The sequence below is a fragment of the Serinus canaria genome, chromosome 8 (genome assembly GCF_022539315.1).
Source record: "Serinus canaria isolate serCan28SL12 chromosome 8, serCan2020, whole genome shotgun sequence".
Classification (NCBI taxonomy): Eukaryota; Metazoa; Chordata; class Aves; order Passeriformes; family Fringillidae; genus Serinus; species Serinus canaria.
The window spans coordinates 2,169,119-2,185,042 of NC_066322.1; positions in this window are offsets into that span (position 1 = coordinate 2,169,119).

Genomic DNA, 15,924 nt, shown 5'->3' on the forward strand with positions numbered 1-15,924 from the left:
TGCTAAACCTGAGACAGTGGGTCTAAGGGCTGAGTGCTGTTGTGGCAGCCCCAGCCTGGCTGGCACAGGATGAAGGGTACAGGCAGGTCCTGTAGCTCAGCACTGTATCCTTCTTTTGGAAGGGTCCCTGTCTCCTGAGGGTACTCTGAGTGAGCTTTTCCCTCCAGGATTCTCTCCCTTCTCTCCCTTCTGAGAGAATTCTGTGAGTAATCTAGACACATAAATAGATGAAGATTATTCTGGGCGTCAGGTCATCTTGTTTTTTCAGGATTCTAGGAGAAGAAAAAAGGGATGAAAAATGACTTTCGGAGCTTATTATAATGTATCAAATGAGGCACAATCTCAATTGGTTTGGGCATGGCACTAATAATGCCAAGGTTGTGGGATCAATCCCTGTATGGGCCACTCACTCAAGATCCTTGTGGGTTCCTTCCAGCTCCGAATATTCTGTGAATCTTATCCCGAGGCTACCACACACTCCTTCCTTTTCATCTGTGGTGTTTGTCAGACTCTGATGAAACTGAAGAAAGAAGTTAATATTTTTATTGCCAGCAAATAGAGGTGATTTTTTAATACAATCAGAACACGGTGATTTACCCACCAAAGGGTGTCTGAATCAGGCACCTGCAACATGCAGGTGTAACTGTAAAAGTTGAGCAACTGAGTTTCACTTTGTTTCAGTTAAAATCTTAGTGAACAGCTGTTAATTCCAAATTATTTGGGTTTAGATTTTATTTGATATTATTTTTTGGTGGGGGTAATTTGGATGGTTTTTTAATTGAAGTTGGTTTAAATTGTGCATCTCAGCTGCTGATTTAGTTTAATTTTAATATGAGTTATTATAGAATAATTAGTTACCAAAGAACTAATAAGAATGTTTTTAGATTTAACGGTGGTACTACACACTGATAAACACACTCTTAATAATTGATTGATCTTTAATCACACAGCATTTTTGTGATGCTTTCATTAAATATGATTCAGATATAATTTAAACTGAATCAAAGAGATTCTCAGATATCTATTACTGTAGAACAGCAATTTATCTTGCCAATATGTTCTGGGGAACAGAGAAGCTTTGCTACATCTATGATCAGCACTTCATGTTTAATTTTCTGCTCACCATGTCCTTTAACTGGCTTTATAATGCAAATAAATTATGATAATGGTGTGATATTTTTCCATGAAGAGTTTGGATACCAAATATCAGCTGTAAACTGTCTGTAGCTCCAAACCTAAAGCCCATGAACAAATCCCAACTTCAGTTAAGAACTTGGCGCATAGGCCCAGTTTTTAGGGAGCTTTGATGTATTTGTGAGGGGCAGCTTGAAGGTACAGAGCAGAAAACAATCAAGGAGATCTGAAATTTGAGAATGTTATTACAGTCTGAGGAAAAACCTCCTCTTAGCCTTCTGTTCTCTCATCCTGCATGCTTAAATATTCCCTGCCAGCTCTGTAAATCCCTGCACCAACCCCCTTTTGTTACCTTGGGACAGGTGTAGTGCCTTCCTGGGAGGTTTTATGCAGTATAAACCTCCCCAAGCCAGAACAGGTGTCAATGTCTAATTGTGTGTGCTTGTCCCTCTCATGTAACTTAACCTTGCAGCCAGCAAGTGTTTGTCTTAGAATCTCTTGGCACAGGGTCAAGGCATTGGGATGTTTTTAAGAACCCCTGGATCTGAATTCCTATGAATTTAAGTCATCTCAGGATCAGAGGGGCTGCTCCAAGCAGAGCAGGTCTGGTCTGTGGTTGCTGCTTCCTTGGCAGGTCCAGCTCTCAGCCTTCAGCTCTGAGAGCACAACTGCTGCTGTACTGAGTCATTAACCAGCCCAGTCAGAGGAGCCTGCTTCAAAGAACCTGCCACTAAAACTCGTCAGGCTGATCAAATCATCAGCCAGGCCTGCACTAACCAGGGGCTACCTGGACAGTTGTGTTGGCTGCTCCAAGGGGGCCAAATCTCCAGTGGTGTTGTGGGAGCAGGGATGTGGTCCTGTGCCAGGTCACCCTTCCAACAGCATCCTTACTCCTTCCTTCTGCACAGCACACAGCAAATGTCCTGACCTCAGGGTGTCACACAGGCTGGTTGGTGTTTATCCTGCTTATACACTGCTGCCTGAAGGCTCCATTTATTCCAACCCAAACTGGGATTCCCTGTGCCAGGCTGTTCTTGAAGTAAGGGGATAACTCATGCCCTGTACTGCACTGTCACACACAATGAAGAGGGAATAGTAGAGACAACAAAGTATTTGTTGTTCTGAAACTGGGAGGGTCACTGAACTGCAGCAAGGGAAATTTGGAGAGTTTTAGCCCATTTTCAAAATGAATTTTTACATGACAAATAGTGGCATTTATAAGCTATTGGAGAGGGCCCTAAAATAAAGAGAAAAGAGATCAAAAACATAAAGACCAGCCAGGAAAGAGATCAGGAGGAAAGATATGAATAGCAAACCCCTCCCTGAAATGCAGAGAAGTAATACAAGACAGCCAAGACCATTCCCATTGGTTGATTGCTTTTTGCTCTGACCGTTCTCAGAATATTTCATTTAGTTCTGCTGCTTCACAAAACTCTGTTGTAACACAGCAAAAAAGGCAAAGGCTCTAGAGCAGAACCTCACAGCTCAAGGTGAAGTTTTGCCTTCAGAGGGGTTCCTTTGGCTCCCAGGACTCCTCAGCTGTGTATGAAAACCTGTGCAGGCTCAGCAAGAGCATCAGGGGATGCACAAGAAGCTGCCACTCCATAAACAGAATTTGGCCTGTTGGGTTTGGAGTTTTTATATCTAAACCTTTGGTCTGAGAACCCCCAACATCCAATGAACATTCAGTTTTTGCAGAATGACTTTTCAGGAGGGAATTACTGAAATGTCATTGAAATCTAGACATTGCTAATAGTTATTTAGTATAATAATTTTTACTTTTTAATTTTTTTTCTACTTAAAAAAAGCATTTCAGATAGAACTGGCAACCTGATTGTGATTGGAGAAGGGGCACTTCTGAGTCAGGGTAGTCAAGTGCCTTCCTTTCTGCAGCTCTCCTGCCCTGCTGTCCTGTAGAAATGCAAATAAACACCATACAGGTGGCATGTGAGAGCTTGAAGTGTGAAAACAAGGTCTTGAAAACCTGGGGGACTACCTTTTGCTTCTGTTTTAGACAGCCCTGGCATCTTGGCTGCAACTGGATTATTATTTTGGCTCTTGCTGCATTCTTGTTGAGGTCTCAGTGAAATACATTTTTCACTTTCCCTTTGGAATAGCTGACACTATTGTGATATCACAGTGTGCTGCTAAATAGCTGATTCCTGCTCTCTGTGTGGGGCAGTATTCCTCAGGAATCCCAAATAAATCTTCAAATAGAGAATGCTGCCTAATGTCAAATTATCATTAGGAATACAGATATGGAGCTTCCATTAACAATGTCATAAAATGTCAATAAAATGCCCCAGATCCTTTAAAACATAAAACAAATCCTTTCACAAGGGGAAATCACTCTCTGGCACATGAACTGGCTGTGGACAGAGAACCATATCCATATCCCATTATTGTTATATCTCAGTATTTTGTTGTTCTCAAGTGGATCCTATTTCCTCTGAGATTTGAGTGTGGTCTAAATGGCAGCTTTCTGTAGTTTCCAAGACCTATAACAATTTCTTCTCCCACTTTATTTTAACAACTCCAGTAAATCATGGTCTGTTGTGACTGGGAGTGTTACAGCTGTGGGGATTGTAAGCACAGCAAAACTTTCTTCTCTCCTGGTTAGCACAGATGGAAGCAGAAGCAATCCAGAGCATGTCAAGAATCCCTCTCCTTGCATGGATAAGCTTAATAAGGCAAACTTGTTGTTGAGGGGAGGCACTCAACTGATTCCAAAAACAATTAGGAATTACACCAAACAAATAAGCCTTGGTGATTTGAGTTACTTGGGTGATCCACCTGATTCATCTGCTAAAAAAACATTTCCCTTAGTTATAGACTTGTTATTATCTCACTGAGTTGGAGCAAAACCTTGCAGAAAATCACTTCTCTTTATTCATTTTAAGTGTTACAATAGATGCTCATAAATACAGTAGGACTGTTAGGAGATGTGGGTCAAGGTTATGAAAATCAACAGAGAATTTGGATGCCCAGATGCAGATGTCCAAATAAGACCCTGATTTTTACCACAAATGGTAAAATCTCTTTTTCTGAAAAGTAAATTTTAGTGGTGCATGGTGATACTGTGATTTGGCTGCTAGCCAAATTGGCTACTACTTTTTATTCTTCTCTAAAATAAGTTTTCCCGCCCTTTATGGACTACTGCTGCATGAGATGTGATCAGTGCACAAAGCAGAAAGAGAAATTCTTGAGTAATTTTTGCTTTGGGATCACAGAAGTCACCCTGGCTGTGTGTTTTGTTATTAGATCATACCTGTGGTTTTATAAAACACATAATAATGGATTTATGTAGTTAATTTTTATTGCAGTTTATTTTTTGTTAAATGTATGTTGTATTAATATATATATATACAAGACAAAGGAAGGGCAAATGAAAATCCTGTTGTCTGGCCAACAGAATTCTGCTGCCAACTCTGTGAGCATCGCTTGAGAAACCAGAGACCGAAAATGATGTTACACAGCCATAATTCAACTTTAATCTACTTTAAAGAAACAAGCCACTTGATTTTATATTACAGGAAAATAACCCCCAACCCTACATTCAAAGGATATTGTGGTGAGAGAGTGCTGCAGGAAAAAAAAAGGAAAAAAGAAAAAAGATATAATGATTTTAATTATGTTATCTCTAAGTGCTGTGCTGTAATATGAAATGGAGCTAAATTGGAGTTTTTTGAAACAAACTTAATTTTGGTGCTCCTGAATGGGAGTGTTGGAGTTGATGATTTTAAAGCTGATTTTATTATCTGTGTGATTTCCTGGCTGTTAAATAGACAAACAAGGTCCAACTGGAAAAATCTTGTATGAAACGGTGTATAGCTACATCCTGTGTGTCCCAAGAGCTGGTACCTTTGGCTTCACCACAGTGAGTTGGAATTTCTGTTCATGGCCATGAGTCACACTTTGCCATTGGATTTCACTGATTCTTTCTGCAAGCAGAGGAATTGTGACTTTCAAGAAGCCTGGATTCCCTCATGTTTCAAACTATGGTCAGTCTTTTCCCCAGTTTTCTCATTCTAGTCCTGACCACTTCTCTACTTTAGTTTTTCTTCTTGGATCAGTCTCTCCCACACATTTCTTGCTTCTAATCCTCTACTCCCTTCTTCCCTGCTCTGCATTGTCCCAGCTCTTTGTCCTTCTGCAGAAGTTTCCTCTCATTCAATCTCAGTTTCTCTCTAAACCTCATCATCTCAGCTAATAAAGTTCCTCATCATCTATCACTCTCCCCTAATTTCCCACCTGTTTCTTCCAGTCCTGCATTCCCTAGGCCACTCCTTTCTGCCAGCTCCTCCAAGACTTTGAGCAGTTCTCTGTCCTTCTCTATCCTGCTCCATGGTGCCCCTCTCTGCCAGCCACGGCTTTTGTCTCCTGGGTGTATCTCTGCTTTTGCTGCCTGGGTGCTGGGAAGCAAATACCTGATGGTAGTGGAAGGAGAGAGTGAAACTTCTTGGGGCTGACTTTGTGTGACTGGATTTCAGCTCTTCAGGGTGTCTTTTATTTCTGTGTTTGAGTGTTGGCCTGGCATCAAACATTTAATGTTTCTGACCTCTAAACATAATTCAGGAGAGGGTAAAAACGCCGCCGTGTAAACGGCCGGTGGGGAGAAGGCTTGGAGGAGATGCCTCCCCCGGCCGGAGCTGTGATCTGGGCGCTAACCAGGAGGTGGGGATGTTCCATGGGAGGATGGAGCCGGGAATCCGCGCGGGGACCCCGCTCAGCGCTGCTACTGCCTCATCGAGGAACAGGGAGGGGGAAACAGAGGGCAGAGTGGGCAGCAAGGTGAGAAAATCCCCAGTCTGTTCACACCTCCTTTTTTTTCCAGTTTCTGGCTCAAAACTTTGGATTGCCGGGCAATGGATAATTAAGTAATTTTGTAGCTTTGCAAAAGTGTCTGCAAAAATGGGCACTGAGGTCTGTAGGAGTCAGCAATGCCACCAGGACCAGGATGTCTCAAGGCTTGAGGGCTTCTGTCACCACTGCAGTATCTGCAATGGTGCTGAGCCTTTCTGGAGAGACGTCCATAACTGTGGGTTCAGCCAGTGCATTGGATTCCCTTTTTCCAGCTGCAAGGATCCTGAAGTGCACCTGCATGGGGTGCCCTTTTTCAGCCTTAAAGGGAACCTACCTGGAAGCCAGAGAGGGATTCTGACCTGGATCTGTAATGACTGGACAAGGAGCAATGGGTGCAAATTGAAAAGGAGGAAATTTAGGTTAGATATTAGAAGGAAATATTTTACTGTGAGAGTAGAACAGAAAGCCAGGCTGGATAAAGCTTTGAGCAACCTGAGAGGTATCCCCACTTATGGCAGGGGGTTGGGACTAGGTCATATTTAAGGTCCATCCCAACCCCTTAAGAGTCTGTGATTCCATAGATTTGTTGATCAAAATCACTGAGCACCATGGGCCAAACCTTCACTGGCTGAGTGCTGGCAAACTGGAAGAGCTCAGCAGGGGCTGCAGGTGGGGGTGCTGGGGAGCCAGGGCTGGGTGTGCTGGGCAGGCACACATGGAGCTTACATCCTGCCCTGGAGCAGTGATAAAATATGCAGGAGGTGGCTGCTGTGTCCAGGGATGTGCTCCATGGAGACAGAGTGATTGGAACCATTCCCACAGCAACCAGAATGCCAAGCACCCCCTTGCTCCTTGGACTTCTTTACCACCCAGATCCATTGAAGCCAAAGATAACCCAATTCCAAAGCAGCTCACCCCCAGTAACAATTCAGAGAACACATGGGATGAAAAAATAATGTAGCTAAAAAGTCATAAAAATGAAGCCTATTTGATTAGATCCAAACCAGTGGTATCAACTGATTTTGCTCATTTAACCTGTCTCCTGATCACAGTACAGCCATCATTTAGCTGCAGGGTGGATGTGTTCATACTGAACTATTAATCTGTTTCAAAATGCCATAACATTTCCATGAAGAACTTCCTAATTTTTTTTTTCAGAAATTAAATGTCTGTTTAAAGTTCATTCCCTCCTGCTGCAACTAATTGAAATGAGATTTGGTTTATCTTTATGACATGAAAATGAGATTGAGTTTCATAATAATAACAATAATGATAACTCTATAGATTTTAGGACTAGCAGTTAATAATTATAGTAATATGTGGAGATTAGAAAAGAGTAATGCAGCATAAACAGTCCATTGTTATTTGTTGAGATATGGGATTAGATATCAGTTCATACCATTTTTCTGATTTTGAATGTTTTCAGTTCTCACTGAATTTTAGACAAGTGCATTAATTAATTTCACCCCAGTATCTGGTAGTTTAAGTAACCTTTTGTGAACTAGTGCTCAATCTAAGCCTTTCCAAACATGGATTTTTAAAAGGCAAAATTCTTGAAAAGCAAAAAGCTGAGAAATATAAACATTAATCAGCCATCTGTCGCCTCCCCTCTCCTGGGGGTAAATGATCAGGAATTGGCCTTGTGGGTGACTGGAGCATTCTGAAGGTGAACCTGAAGTCCATCATTCCCAGCTGGTGCACTGGGCTGGGAAGGGGCAGAAAGGATCTGTGCCTTGCCCAGTCTCTGCCTGGTGGCTTGCATGCCAGGGCAGAATCCTGGGGGCACGTCCCAGTTCTCCTTGGGGAAGTGTTTCTAATCCAAAATCTTTCAAACCTGTGCAAGCACTGGTAGAATGGGCTCCCTTGAGAATTGCAGTGATTGTGTTGTGCCAAAGTCCACTGCTGGAGAAGAGCAGATTGTTCTGGAAATGTCTTTCTATATTGAGATGTGTGTGTGCTGACTATGTCTGTAGGTGCATATATCTATATACATATCTATGTATAAAATATGTACATATATTTTAGTGATCACTCAAAATCCTGCTTGTTATTCTTTGAACAATCCTGAGGTTGTTTAACTTTTATAACTTTGATTATTTCACAGCTAATGCTGCTTATTAAAAGGGTAATGATTTGAGGAAGAAAAGCAGCAATATAGCCCTAAAGTTAAAGGGTATATTCCAGAGCTACGTGTTCATTTTCCTCATGACAGTTTTCCTTTTTTTTTTTTTTTTTACCTGCTTTGGTTGTTTTTATTCACTGAAATTTCAAGTCATATGTGGAAAACTTCCATATATGGAAAAATACAGGTACGTTGAATCATATTGCTTTTATCCATGGTGAGATTTACCTATAATGTAAATAACCCATTGATTGCAAAGGGCTATTTGGGAAGGAAGGCAGTGTTTAATGCCAGTCTACAAAAATCTGGTCCTTAGTGCTTTGAATTTTAACACCTTCTTATGATAGGAGTCCAAGAAAACCAAGGAGCCAGCAAGCACAGCCCCTAGGTTTGTGTTTTAAATTATTTATACTGTCTGTAGAAGACATGGGAGAAAATCTGATTTGAGACTCCTGACACTTCAGGAAGTTCAGATTTCTCCACCAAAACAGGAGCTAAAAAATCATCTCACAGCCCTCCATCCACGGTGGGTACAGAGAAGAACAGTGATGGTTAAAGCTCTCAGCACACTTAGATTTGGGAGGTTTTTACCTTTGGGACATCCCCCCACCCCCCTGTGTGTCTTAGAGGAGGAAGGCTGAAGGTTTGATGGGGATGGGGGTGAGCACGGTGGCTTGGGGAGGAAGGGAATTGTTGTCATTGGAAGTGGGGTCTCCAAGGGGAGCCCTCAGCTGATCCCTTTTGGTAGGAATGGAAGGAATTAGTTGACACAAAGGACAATTGGCTAAGATGGCTCTTTCAGAGGGTTATGTTTTATTGTGTAAATGAATGTTTATCAGCTTTTTAAAAATGCAGATTAAACACCTAGCACTGCTTTAAACTTGGGGAAGAAAACACCTCATTGACTCAACAAACCACTGCCTTTTTTTGAGCTGATGGGTTCCCTCGTGCCGAAAGGTGTTTGGATAGTGTTTAATGTGAGCGTTGCATAACCAAGCAGGCAGTGATGCTACTGGCAGAGCTGAGGCATCAGAGGAGATGCAGGACAAACAGAGCCCGTGAGGATATAAACCCAAAGATCTCCCCCTTTGTTGTGCACTGGTCACAGGGTGGCAATGAATGCTCTGCCTTTCAGCTGGAATCCAATCCACTGTTTAATAGGAAGTGCTGCCTTCCAAACTGGGGGGTGGATTTTGTCTGTGCAAGTTCACTGACTTTAGTGGGACCAAGTAGCTTCAGCAGAATAAGGTTTTGCTTGAGAGAGTCATTTACACATCCTGTTCTGCTTCCAGAGCTGCAATCTATCTGCTCTGGCTTTTCCTGCTGACTCGTGGCAGGTTCAGTGAAGAAAAACTCTCTCTGTTTCTTCATTACCCCTGTGATTACCTTATAGCATGGACAGGTTGGCTCCAATCACCTCTCAGGGTGGTGCAAATGAGAAATGACTCCACTGTAGGGGTTGGGTGGAGAGACACTTCACATCTGTACCAGTGGGGGAAAAACCAGCAATGCCATTTGCCGAGTCACAGAACCACAGAATGCTTTGGGTTGGAAGGGACCATGAAGTTCCAGGCCCTGCCATGGGCAGGGACACCTTCCACTACCCCAGGTTTCTCTAAGCCCTGTCCAAACTGGCCTGAAACACTGTCAGGGATGGGGAAGCCACAGCTGCTCTGGGCAATTATTGTCCTCAAGGACAGAAATTAGCTATAAGGAATTTAAAAGGGTTTTTAACAAGGGAATAGATAATTTGTTCTTTGCAGCTTAGTTACTAAATAATGAAGATTATTTCAGTGGTCTGTAGGCTGAAGAATCAGGTCCAAATATTCCTCTTAAACCCCCCAGTTTAGAGGAACCAGGAGTGCAGTGCCTTCTTCACAGCATTCCACAGCTTCTGTCAGCACTGGAAGCCCCTCTTTCCAAGGATTGTGCTCAGTACCTTTCTGATGCCTAAAAAGATATTTCCTCTCTTTAAACCTTTCTCCCTCATCATCCCAGGAAGTTTTGCAGAAAATGAGATTAAAGGCCTCTTGGAAACCTTCAAGTGGCCAGGCTGGTTTGTGTGGCAGCACATGGGGACTGCTCTGTCCCCTCCAGCCCCCTCCCACACGGGGCTCTCACATGAAGGGAGCACAATCAATAGGGCACAAGGGCAGCCCCAGAATACATTTCCAAAGACATGTTCTTGGCTGTCTTCACAATAGGAGATGTAATGACAGTGCTGACATGGAGTGGCACTGAAAGACTTCTGTAATAGGGCTGGTCAATTTTTTTCTCTGTTCAAAGGAAATTGAGGTTTTCTACTATGAATATTTTTCATGACAGGTGCCCACTTTCCTCTGAGCATGACAGTGTCTTGTTAAAACACAACACTTCCAAAGTGATGTTTTTAATTTGAAAAGTAATGTTTTTCATTTTTTGTTACCTGACAAGAAGAAGGAATTTTGCCAGGAGAAGAGACTGACATAGATAGGAAAAAAAGACATAAATTTTCTTAGGAAACAAATTACTGTTTTCTGTTTCATTCTGCCTTATACCTACACCTATAGGGACACACTTAGATCCTGGGAATCAGTGATAACAATTTGAAAATGATGCCACTTTTAGGAAGACTGTGTGTAAAAATGTATATTTTTAGGAACAAGTGGTACTACCCTCCTGCAGATCAACAAGCTCCTCAGGCCCAGCTTAGTGTCTTCTGTGAACTTACTGAGGGTCCACTCGATCCCCTCATTGATAAAGACATTAAACAGGACTGGAGGTCTCTATAAAGTATTTTTGGTATCTCCTGAGGAGAGAAAGTTTGTTGAAAAAGGGAAAAATGGAGCCATTAGAATGATATCTATCCCTAGTAGGTGATGCACAGATTTGATATTTATGGAAAGATTTGTTGAGACATATGGGACTCAAACTATGTGGTAAAGCTTTCAAATAATGTTGAAACAGAGAAAATGTTAATCCCCATTACCTGAGGAGCCTGGCCTGGCTGTGTAACATGGTTTCTTGTCTCACATTTTTAATACATTTAGACATGTTAAAGCTGTAAGAGCTTGCACAAAGAAAGAAATATCTTTGGCGGCATTGCAAATACCCATCCACTACACCAGTACTTCTGGCACATATTTAATAAGCCTTTGATCAACGTGCCCTGGAACCACTAAAGGACAAAAATCCCATTATAGTATTAATTTTTTAGTGCTGAGGTCCTCATATTCACAGAGATAAACATATTGTATTCTTTTAACACACAGTTGAATTACCATAAATGTTTTTAAAGAATGACACCCCAGATAATTCATTGGATTTTAATTTCTCTTGTGATGTCTCACAAAAAAGGAGGCCTTTGTTTTTCCTGGTGAGCTGCGTGCAGGCAGGAGGATTCTTTGATTTAGTGGCAGTACCTCAGGAGGCGTCGCAGCGTCAGTTAAATGTGCAAGGTAGCCCTTGGGGATGAATACAGCACTTATCCCTACCCAGCAAACCATGTCCTGCTTGGCAACAACTGCTCCCTGACTGACAGCGAGAAGCTTTTGATGTGTGAGCCCAAGGTGGGGTTCCCTGAGCCCCGCTCCCCTCCCGGCGTGGGGCGGTGTCCGGCGGAGCCACGGTGGCCGCGCCGACCCCGCGCGATGGCAGCAGCCACTTCAAACATGGCCTCATGAATAGGGGCTCGCTTGACCCTTGACCACGGGCAGCCTCGAAATTGGCAGACAGAGAATCAGAGTAATTTGTATCATTTCAATTAGTTACTAGCTGCATAACAGGGAGGTCATGACTTTTTTGGGATGATTATTGCCCATGGCAACCAAACTTCAATGTACCATCAGTTTCCAAATACTTTCACTTAATAAATGTAAGTTCATAAACAAGGCCCGATTGTTGGGGACACAACAAAGCCAATTATCTGCGCTGCTGCCGAGGGAGCGGAAGATGACATAACTTTGTCGGCAAAATCCTTTTTATTAGCAACAAGAGAAAAAAGTCCCTGATAAATGGCTTTAATAATGTTGGCTGAATGAACAGTATTGATCTTTGACTATGTAAAATGGCGAGGAAAGGCAAGTTTATATAAGAGCACTGTTGTTGTACTATTGAGAGCAGGCCGGTTTTGTTTCACAGTTTGTTCTATGCACCAAAATTCTGAAATTCTAAAATCAATGTTGCCATTGTTGGGCCAAAACAGCACACCCTTACCACAGACAATGCAAAGAATTTCAAAATATAGATAGCTCCCTGATACATACAGATCGGATTGTAAGAAACATTGGGTTGTTTTTCCTTGCTGAAGAAAGGGCAGCTTGTTCCAGGGTGCAGACAATGGTGTGTCTACATGCCTGTGAAACTTCATGAACCCAGTGCAATAATTCAAGCCTTTGATTTGAAAAATGTTTTGTATGTCTTCCTCCACATCTGCAAATACCTCCACTTTCCCTTGATGCCAGCCAAGAGTTGTTAGCAGGCGAATGTTTTCCACTTGAGGAAGAAAAAAAAAAGTTAGGCACGTACATAAGTTTTGCTATTTGGCTTTTGTTTTTTGAATTAAAATAAAGGTTTCCTTCTTTCATGTCACAATCTATTAGCCACTGGGATACCTGGTATCACAGTTCTTTTCCCTTCACCCCTGCATTTGTAGCAGATTTGACGGTGTGTGGAAACCAACACAGGCACTGCGCTGTGACTGCGTCACCTGCAATCAGCCGGAGATGCTGCTGAGATTAATCATGACAGTAGGCAATATTTCCAACATTATTAGAAGAGAAACCTAATATTTTGGGACATCAGGGATCTCTGAGCTGTTGTCCATCAAACTGAGAACCTTCATTTTCTACTCCTTGGATGGGTAACCTTAAGTTTTAACCATTTCACAGGCGGCAGGTTCACACACACAAACACAGGCACGCTCAAGGCTGTGCCACATGCAGGGAGTAAATCCCGAGCACTCTTTGGAGCTGCTCTCAGACACTTGCACAAACAGGGACACTGTGGTCACACCAAGCCTCTGTCTCCTCTTTAAGTTGTAGTGAGCTGCTGCTCACTGCCTTAACTCACCCTTTGGGTCATCTGTTTGTAAATCTCTGGGCATTTGCAAGACAGAAATGCAGGCACTGGAAATGTTTGGCAAACATCTGTCCATTCCACTGCATGGCTGCTAAGGGGAATTAATTCACCCTGCTGATGGTCTCTCAAATACAATTTTAATGAGTCATATTTGAAGAATGCTTGAAGTTTGGGGCTTTAGGTTGTACAAAGAGCTCACTACAATGTTTAATGACTCTGGATGAGCTGTTTGGACTGCATCATTTTGAAGGATAGAGTTAATGCAGCTTTTGTCTGAGGCTGAAGCTGTGCAATATCCACGTTAATGGGCTGGGAATTTTCATCACAGTTTTACTTTTTTCTTGCAGCTGTTGGTTGTAGGTCAGTGACATAAATTTTATTTAAGGCTTCATCCTGCAAAACTTTATTATGGATGGTAGAGATTATTGTCAGTGATACTGGGCACAGCAGTAAGTGCAACCTTTCATGCTAAGGGCTTGCAGGGTCAAGCTGTGCTCTATTTGCAGGAGTAAGCAGTGCCTCAGGTTAAAAGATATGGGGGATCTGGCTCCTACACTTTGGGAAAATCTCTAAGACCACGCATAGCATTGAGCACATTTAGTTCCTCATGAATGCAGTGGGAGTTGAAGGCACTCAGCACCTTCTGGGATTTGGCCCAGAATAATTGTTTTCAAATGGGACTGCAATATTTGATTTTAGTTTTGAAACAACTGCAGTCCTCAGTCAGAAGGGAAGGCTGACATTGTTGTGGAAAAAAAAAAAAATCAGGGATTTTGTCCTCCCTCAGCAGAGAGCCTGAACAATTGCCCTTTGATTTAGAAAGAAAGCTCAGAGCACAAGTGAGCTGGACACGGCAGATCTGAGATGGATTTTCATGTTTACTTTGTCTGTGCCTGAGAAGCTGGTGGGAAAGAATCTGCTTTAAAATCACCACACCTTGAGCAGAACTTTTCTGCAGAATGATTTGGGACCTCCTCTTTACACCTCGCTGCATTGCTCTGAACTCACACACAAAGGTGGAGGTGCTTCTGGAATAAACCAGCAGATCCTGTGAAGCTGTAACCAGCGAATTTCTTCTGTTCTCATTTGAAGCATCATCCTGAGAGACACTTAGCTTCCTTGCTCTCTCCAGACCTGCTAAGTGAGGTGCTGTGACAGTGGCCTCCATGCCATCTCCTCCACAGCTCAGTTCCTCTGCATTTCAGTGCCACCCAGCCCCACTTGGAGCCCCTGAAACAACCCAGGCTTCCAAGTTTGGCCTGTTTTGGAGCTCAGCACCCTGCAAGAACTGCATGTGCATACCCAGAGACAGTGCACTTCATCTGGGATGGAGCCTCAATATTCTCCCAGCATTCCCACACTCTGAAAGTCATCAACAAACTCCAAAAAGTGAAATGAGTGGTGAGACAGCAAATAAAATCCATTCTCTTGTGTTCCATAATACCTTCCAAGGAAACCAACAACTCCTTCCTGTATCCTTTCCCCCCCTCCCCCCCAAGATACATTTCTGAATATTTCTAGAACCTTTTCACAATCCTTTGGCAGCTGATCCTATCCCACCTTATCCATCATCATTGCTGCCTTGAGAGCTGATTCATTTATCTCATTGCTTTAGAGCTGTCACCCAGAGCTTTGGATACATAGACCCAATTTCTTGGATTTGGTCTTTCATGTGGCCTCTTCCCTGCTGGCATCCACTCAATCATCCCCTGTGCCAGCTGATCTCCTGAGCTCCTCATATGTCATACACTTCTCAACCACCTGGTGGTTGCACACAGGATCTACTTTTAGATCTCTTTTTCCCCCCACATTCCTTGCTTACTGACATATACTGCAAGATTCATCTTTTTGTGTCTTTGCAAGATTGTTTTTATTAATTACAGGCTGAACACAGCAATGCAGACAAATGATGGGTTTGTGTCCATTCTTCTTTATGTTAAAAAGGTTTTTCCTCCTCTGGAAAATAATTTGGTGCTCATGAAATTCAGTTTTATTCTATGCCTCCTTTTCCTTATTTCTTGCTGTCTTAGCCCTAAATAAATTACTTACACTTAAAAATAATGTACTTATTTACATACTTTGCTCCCCACAATCCCCATAGGACCTGCCCTGCCATGTACACCTGGATGCTATCTTGGAATCACCCTTGTTTTTCACTGCCCACAGACTCTGACTTTGTCAGATGAGGCTCTGTCATTCCAAGTTCCTTTCATCTGCTCTCCTTTCCACCAGCTCCAATTAATATTCCTTGCTGCAGGAAGCATCTTCGGCATATTCCAGCACCTTTTGCTCTCTGAACATAATTCTTATCTAACTCTTGATATGATAAGTCATACTGGCCAGAGTTAACCTTATTACTAGAGATGTACTGAGCAATCTTGCAGTCATGAGATACCAGGGATATTTCAGTAATGGGAAATCTGCTTCCCATCCAAGATTGATTTTAGCGATGACCTTTAGCTGGAATGATACCTGTAAATTCTTATCTGCATTAATTTCTTGTTTTCTCTCGTCACATGCTGTCAGTGTATGTGTATCTTGCAGATATGAAGTATTAAGAGCCAGCCCTGTAACAGACTGTCTGTGAGGACCTGGAGTTATTGCAATGCACTCAGCTTTACTGAAGTGAAGTACCTGGGCTCCTGTACTGCCCCTAGGACACAGTCCTTAAGAAAAATGCAGATCCTAATGCTGACTTTTCTGTTACTTACAGACTGAGAATTATTTCAGAGCATCTTCATGTTTTCTTAATGTGACTTAGTACAAAATACATGGCCACAGGACTCAGTTTGCTAAAATCAGGGTTT